General features: G+C 33.0%; 1 pseudogene; it reads right to left on the minus strand.

Moving 5' to 3' along the window:
* Window positions 1-1,311: 1,311 nt before the first annotated feature.
* On the minus strand, window positions 1,312-2,941 carry LOC113693503 (premnaspirodiene oxygenase-like; annotated as a pseudogene).
* Window positions 2,942-6,942: the final 4,001 nt, after the last annotated feature.

The raw sequence follows: 6,942 nt of genomic DNA on the forward strand, positions 1-6,942 counted from the left end.
CCACTGGGACTTTTTGCCCTAACTAAATAACTAAGCTACACTTTGTTGTTTTAGGCATTACATATCGAGTCCTTTATCATTATTATTATTTTTTGTTTGAAGAAGGGTAACATATTAAGTTGATTGCAGTGGCATCCAATAATAATTCTCACCGATTTCTGTAACGTTCAATTGGCAGCAATTTACCAGGGACAGTCAACTGATGCACAATGTTTTAAAAACCGGACCGTTAATTGAACCGGTGAAGTGAAAGGGTCGAGATTCAACCGGTCGGACCGGTTCAACCTTGGTTCAATGAATTTTTTAAAAAATAATTTATATAAATATATATATGTACAAAATAAGACATGTAATGGACTAATTTAATATTTTATATGATGAAAAGTTTACTATTTTTTAATAACTTGGATTTTTAAAAATAAATTTTTTAAATTATAAGTTAAAACAAATAAATTTCATCTCAATTTCAATTATATCTAAATCCAACCCCAAAATATCACAATATTTTGAAATTATACAAAATTCATGTCTCTGAGAATTTAGATATTATGAACTTAAATTTTAATTTTCGTTTTGGGATTTAGAGATTGCAATTTAAAAAAGAAATTTGGAGTTCGAAGGAAATCAAGAAAATCGAAAATAAAAATGTAAACTTGATAAGAAACAAAAAATAAGATAAAAGTGAGCGGTTGTGGCATTAAATAATTTGGGTTAAAAAAAATTCTTTTTTAACTTTTTTCAATTTAATGGACAAAAACAAAATTAAAAGATGGAAGAAAACATCAATAAATTAAAAATAAAGAGGTTTGATTAAAAAGGGAGTGACAAAAGAAAAGAGGATAGAGAGAGAGAGAGAGAGAGTTGAAAATTAAAAAGAAAGAGCCATGAGGGGATGAGATTTTGTAAGAAAAATAAAAAAAAGAAATATAAGTGTTTGCTTTATATAAATAAGTTATCAAAAAAAACTAATAAGATGTGATGGTGCAACGGTTAATACATTGGTCTTTTATTACAAAGGTCTTGGGTTCGAATCTTGATAGCTATATTTTGCAAAACTTAAAAAAAAAAAAGAAAAAAGGGAAAGCTGAAAACCGGAAAATCGCCGGTTCAATCCGGTTCGGCGGTTTTCACGGTTCAACCGATCTTTGACCGGTTTTCTAGCAAAGTCAACAATATCATTGAACCGGACCGGTGCCATGGCCGGTTCGCGGTTCAACCGGCCGGTCCGGTCTGGTTTTCAAAACATTGCTGATGCAACTAATAAAGGCCGGATCGTACGGATGAGGGGTCCCAAAAATTGTCAAAAAAAGGTTTGGATTCTCAACGTCTTCTTCTCTTTTATTGGTAGGTAAATACAAAGACATAGCATGAGTTGTAGTGCTACAGATACATCTTTAATATGAACAAAGTATTGATTGCGAGCACATCACATTCTGGCCCTGAAGAAGTGCTGCAGATATGACGGTTTATTAGACATCAATGGAAGGATCATACAAAGAGGGGACCAAATGAAGGTTACATTTTCTTGTTGCAGTTACCCCGTTGCTCTCCAACATATCCAAGTCTTTAAAATCCATGCCATCCGGGAGTCTCCAGTTGAAGTGATAGAGTAGAAGAGCTAGTGGAAGCTCAACATTTGCTACGCCAAACGACATTCCTGGGCAAATCCTTCTTCCAGCCCCAAATGGTACAAATTCAAAGTGATTTCCAGCTCTCCTAGGTATCTCAGTTCTTGAAAATCAGTCTCATCTATTTTCTCCTTTGGATTTCTTATCATCTCTGACATAGCCCATTCAATGGTTGAGGACGAAGTTTCAGTTCCAGCACCGAACATATCCTGCGTAATTAACGCAACATTGGGAATTATAAAAATTCATTTCCTAAATCTAAAACAATCCCACACAGTTTTAGAGTGAAGTATGATAAACATATGGGAATGCTGAGAAGGAAAGATACAAAGATGATAGCTTTGATATTGTTGTTGGTGATTGGAAATTGAAGGTCCCCACTATCTCTAAATCGCAGTAGAACATCAATGAGATCTTCTGGACCAGAATCAGCAAATCATTTCTCGTTCCTATTTTGGTTCTTGATGTGCCCCTCGATTAAGTTTTCAAATACTGTGTCCATCTTGTGGTGGATCTTCAGTAACCTAGTCTTCAATCCAGACAGGTGAGGAAGAAATTTGTAAAAAGGAAACAGGTCAGCAATATCGAAACCTCCTCCTAAAGCTGCCACTTGCTTCATTAATCGTACAGATTCATATTGATCTTCTTTCGAAACTTGACCAAATGCTGCTCTACAAACCACAGAACTTGCATATGAGAAAACTAGTTCAGTTAGATTGATCTTCTCACCAGCCAAAGGCCTTATTTGATTCAACCAGGTGCAAACCCTCATCCTGCCTAATATTTTTGAAAGACCGGACACTTTTACCACTAAGAAGTCCTAGGGTGCAAATTTTTCTCATCTGTCTCCAATAATCACCATAAGGGGAGAATGCAATATCTGTACTATCATAACAGATGATCTTGAACGTGAGAAGTTCAGGTCTGCTCGCAAAAGAAATATCATGTGTTTTCATGATCTCCTTCGCTACATTTGGCGATGAGACAACAATAGCTGAAACTTCACCAAGCTGCAAATGCATTAGAGGTCCATATTTGTGAGCTAAGTTTTTCAGACAACGATGAGGAAGTGAGCCTATCAAATGATGCATACATCCAACGAATGGTAGCCTCCACGGACCTGGAGGCAGTTTCTGGATGGTTTTGGATTGTTGGTATCTTTTCCATTCTTTGATAAATGTCAAGAAAATGGCTGCAAACAAGATGAAAGCGATGAAGTTTGAGGCGAAGTTTTGACGCTCCATTAGTTTGTGATGGAATAGTATTCATTCCTCCTACACGTATATATCATTGGCCATGTACAATTTTGAAGAGTACGGATATATATCACCGCCAAAATCGTCACCGAAGCATTATCTCCTACATGGAGAGCACACGTGGAACGGATCCTCAAGATTATGTATTTTAGAAAACTAAACATTTTAGACCTGAAACGGTGGTGGTTATCGGATTGCTTCTGCTTAGTGTTGGAGGAAGGCAGGAGAAAATTTAAAAAATAAAAATAAAAAAGAGTGCGGAAGAAAAGTAAGTGACAGAATTCATGTTTCAAGTCATCCTCGCGTAGGGGAATTTGAGAGAAATTCAAATGCTTTTTCAAATCTCTCAATCCAAACACAAGATGAGTATCAAACTTTTGTCCTAAAATGAGGATCAAAGATTCTTTATTATAGGAATGTGATTTGGTTGACGGATCGATGCCCATTAGATAGTCGTTAAGGATTTTATTTTATTTTTTTTAGAAAAGTGTTCAACCGTAGAAGGTGTAGTAATTATGATTATATGTCGATAAAATAAATTAGTTTCAATTTAACTGTGATAATGAATCTCCATTGGATACCCACTAGAAAAAATATATTGAAATGTATTGATTCTCCTATCTCCAGCCTCTTTTACGGTCCTAAAAGATAAAAAAAAAAAAAAATTTAAAAAGTGATGGAATATCTATATATCTATTTAGATAGTCGGAAAAGTGTTCTGCTTCCCTTCAAAACCAACACATTCCTAGGATTCTATACTTCTCAAAAATATTCCAATGGAGACCAAATAAAAAGAAGGATAAGTCTGAAGTTCAATAGATCATATCCTTCTATGTTTATTCATGGGGTTCTGTATGGTGGACAAATTAGTCATACTGCACAATAACTTCTATTGATGCTACAAATAAATACGTCCAGAAGTGAACTATGAATCCTGCTGGAGTGTAAATGTGCAGTAGTTAAATTTCTCCATCTTGCTAACCAATAATTTTCAACATTCTTGGAAGATATATTGTTTCTGATGAATATACGCTTGGAGTAGGCATCCACGTACCGAATAGAAATTTAAGTAAACAATGAGACTTTTGTTCCTCCAAGAGCTTTCTTTCGATGCTTAAGTTAGTACTTAAAACTTAGAGAGAATAATAGGGATATAAAAGTAAAAAATTATTTAATTGGTAGTGAATTTTTTGTATCAGCTTTAGTCTTCCACTCTCAAACTTGTAACCCTTGAGGATAGTGGTGTACTCCAGGTTGATTCTCGCGAAATATGAGGTTCAATTAATTTTGTCCAAACTCGCTCATTTGAGAATTATTTAAAGAGAATGAAACTGTTAGATCTTCCTTCTATCATTCCTCACAAATAGTTTGGGTTTCAAATTGATTAATAACTTTCTAATAGAATGAAACTTATTCCATTTTTTGAACCAAACATGCAAGGTACTAACATTTAGGTTTATGATTCCTGTTGTGATTTTGATTCCCAAATACAAACCAAACACCTGCTAACTCTTTGGATTGAATCACCATGTGATTGAGTCCAGTTAGTTGGGGAGCTTCCAGGTTCCATGTCGAACTGTCAGCTACTCGAGTCCAGATTCATAGTGTGGCTTGGAGTGAGGCATAACTTGTGCTATCTCAATTATTGAGTTAATCTTGTAGAATTGAAGTTTAATGTACTATTGTTATGAAATTAATGAATCATAAGTGTGAATGTCCATACAACCCTCTAAGAGATATATTAAAATATTTATTTTCTACAAGGTTAATTGACACATTCATGTAGTCTTTCATAGTTCCTTAGTTTATTATGGAACTATTAAATTTATATATTTGAACTATTAAATTCATGTATCTATATTAATGTTGGAGTATGTACATTTGACCTTGTAACATCTATATATGAAGGACTTACAAACCTCATTTGTAATCTTCAGAAGAACAGTTGAATGAATGAAATACTCTTTAATCTCCTCATCTCTACTTTCTTTATTCTTCACTTTTATTAGTTTATATTTTATTAGTTTTATAATACATTATCAGCATGAATCTATCTTTGAATAATTGTGAGCACAAGTCTCTATCTTTGAGCAATGAAGTGCAAGTCTCTACTAATTAGCAATCATTCAGCAAAAGTGCTATACTCTTCGATAATCTTTGAGATAATATTTTCCTGTTGAGTTCAATTTATTTCACCATCATTAATATCATAAAAATTTGTATTTGTGCATCTTGATATTTCTGAAAAAGAACTATTCATCTTGAAGAAGAAATAGATGTCAAATATTGGGATTAAAGAATTGTGATGATGATATTTTTCTCATTAATAGTGTATGACAGGCGTCGCGTCTGTGCAATAATAAAATTCTTACTCACAAAAATATAAGCGATCTAGATGCAAGGTACGATCATAAAATCCAACTCTTCCTTATTTTGTCGATAGTCAAGGTACGATCGTTGACTATTTCTCTAATCAGGAAACAATCCTAGGTACGATCATAGAAGTTAAGTTTTCAATTGTATGAATAATAAGAAAAGCCTAATTCTAACCAATCAACACGCTGCGAGGGTCTCTTTAAATTAAATTATTCGTTTTCCTAATACAAATTTAATTATGCCAGTTGCTACCATGATTAAAGCAATCTAACAATAACGGATTAAATCACTTCAATTAGCAATTGACTATCAAGTCAATTCACATACCGGGCCCTTTGATATTCGAATAACATAATAGTCATAAATATTAAAACCAAAAAACGAATAAATATCAACAAATAAAACAAATATTAATAGTGTAATTGATTTGATCTCACAGTTTGTAGAACAAAGTCTCCAAGCTATCCCCAGGCTAAAAAAGAATTTAGCTGTGCATGATCGAGGAAAATCCACAAGACTCCATTGATAATAATTGCGTATCATTTTTTTTTCCTAAAATGATCGAAAGACAAGGAGAAGCAAAGAAAACAAGCGACGGCTGTCTATGACAATGCTCCAAAAAGTCACGACCTCTTAACTCTCTAAGTACTACCAATTCGATTTCTTACTTAGTCAACCGAAACTAGAATTCTAATTGAAAAAGGAAACTTCAAAAATAATGCCAATTGTTTCCTAATTAAAAATATCTAAGAAAAATGGTAATTTCCAAATTTTTGCTTGACACTCCACGTAGACTCCATCTTGGTTTTGGTCCTTTTGGAAACTCGCACTTGACGACCAACTTCAAGAAAATTGCCCCTTTTTAGCACTTTTCGTTCCAACGCCCTATAATTGACAGGGAACACCAAATATAAGTAGAATTCGACAATTAAAATAATATTTGGCTAAAATCAAGGAAAAAATAATTATAAATTTAGCAACAAATTGCAGCCTATTAGTGTAACTACACACATCATACTAAAACATAAAAAGAATTTTTTTCACCATTTGAAAATAGGAGAGACAAATGTCAATACTATAAGTGGTAGTGCAAAATTGATAAAAAAATTTTGAAAGAGCCACTATATATTCTTCTGACAGAACGAATTTTGTTATTAATAATGCTACGTTTCCAAGAAATTTATTAAGTTTTAAGAATATCAGCTGACATGGATATCATATCAAAATAATAAATGAGACAAATATTGAATATCTATTGATTACAAGTAACATTTTTTTACCAGGAATGGGCACTAGAAAAGTTGCCTTCTCTTTTTTTTTGCCTTATATTACACAAAAATTGATACATAGGAATAGAAACATAGGAATAGAAAGGGTTGCATGAACTCCCTCCAAAGGAGAAACATTACACAAATGAATCTTGAACATGAATTAGCGCTTCATAAAAACGAGAGATCTCTCAACAATTGGTAAATCCAACCAAAGATATATAATTTAATTGGAGAAAAATCTTATTACAATACCCTAAATATGCCTATTTATAGGCTATATTAGATAAACTATGAAAGCAAAGAAAATAAAACGTAAAATCTTAAACAAACTCAACTATGTATCTGGATATATTGAAGATCCTTATTGACACATTTAATATTAATACTAATATTACTAATTAAAATAAATAA

This window comes from Coffea arabica, chromosome 1e (assembly GCF_036785885.1).
Source record: "Coffea arabica cultivar ET-39 chromosome 1e, Coffea Arabica ET-39 HiFi, whole genome shotgun sequence".
Classification (NCBI taxonomy): Eukaryota; Viridiplantae; Streptophyta; class Magnoliopsida; order Gentianales; family Rubiaceae; genus Coffea; species Coffea arabica.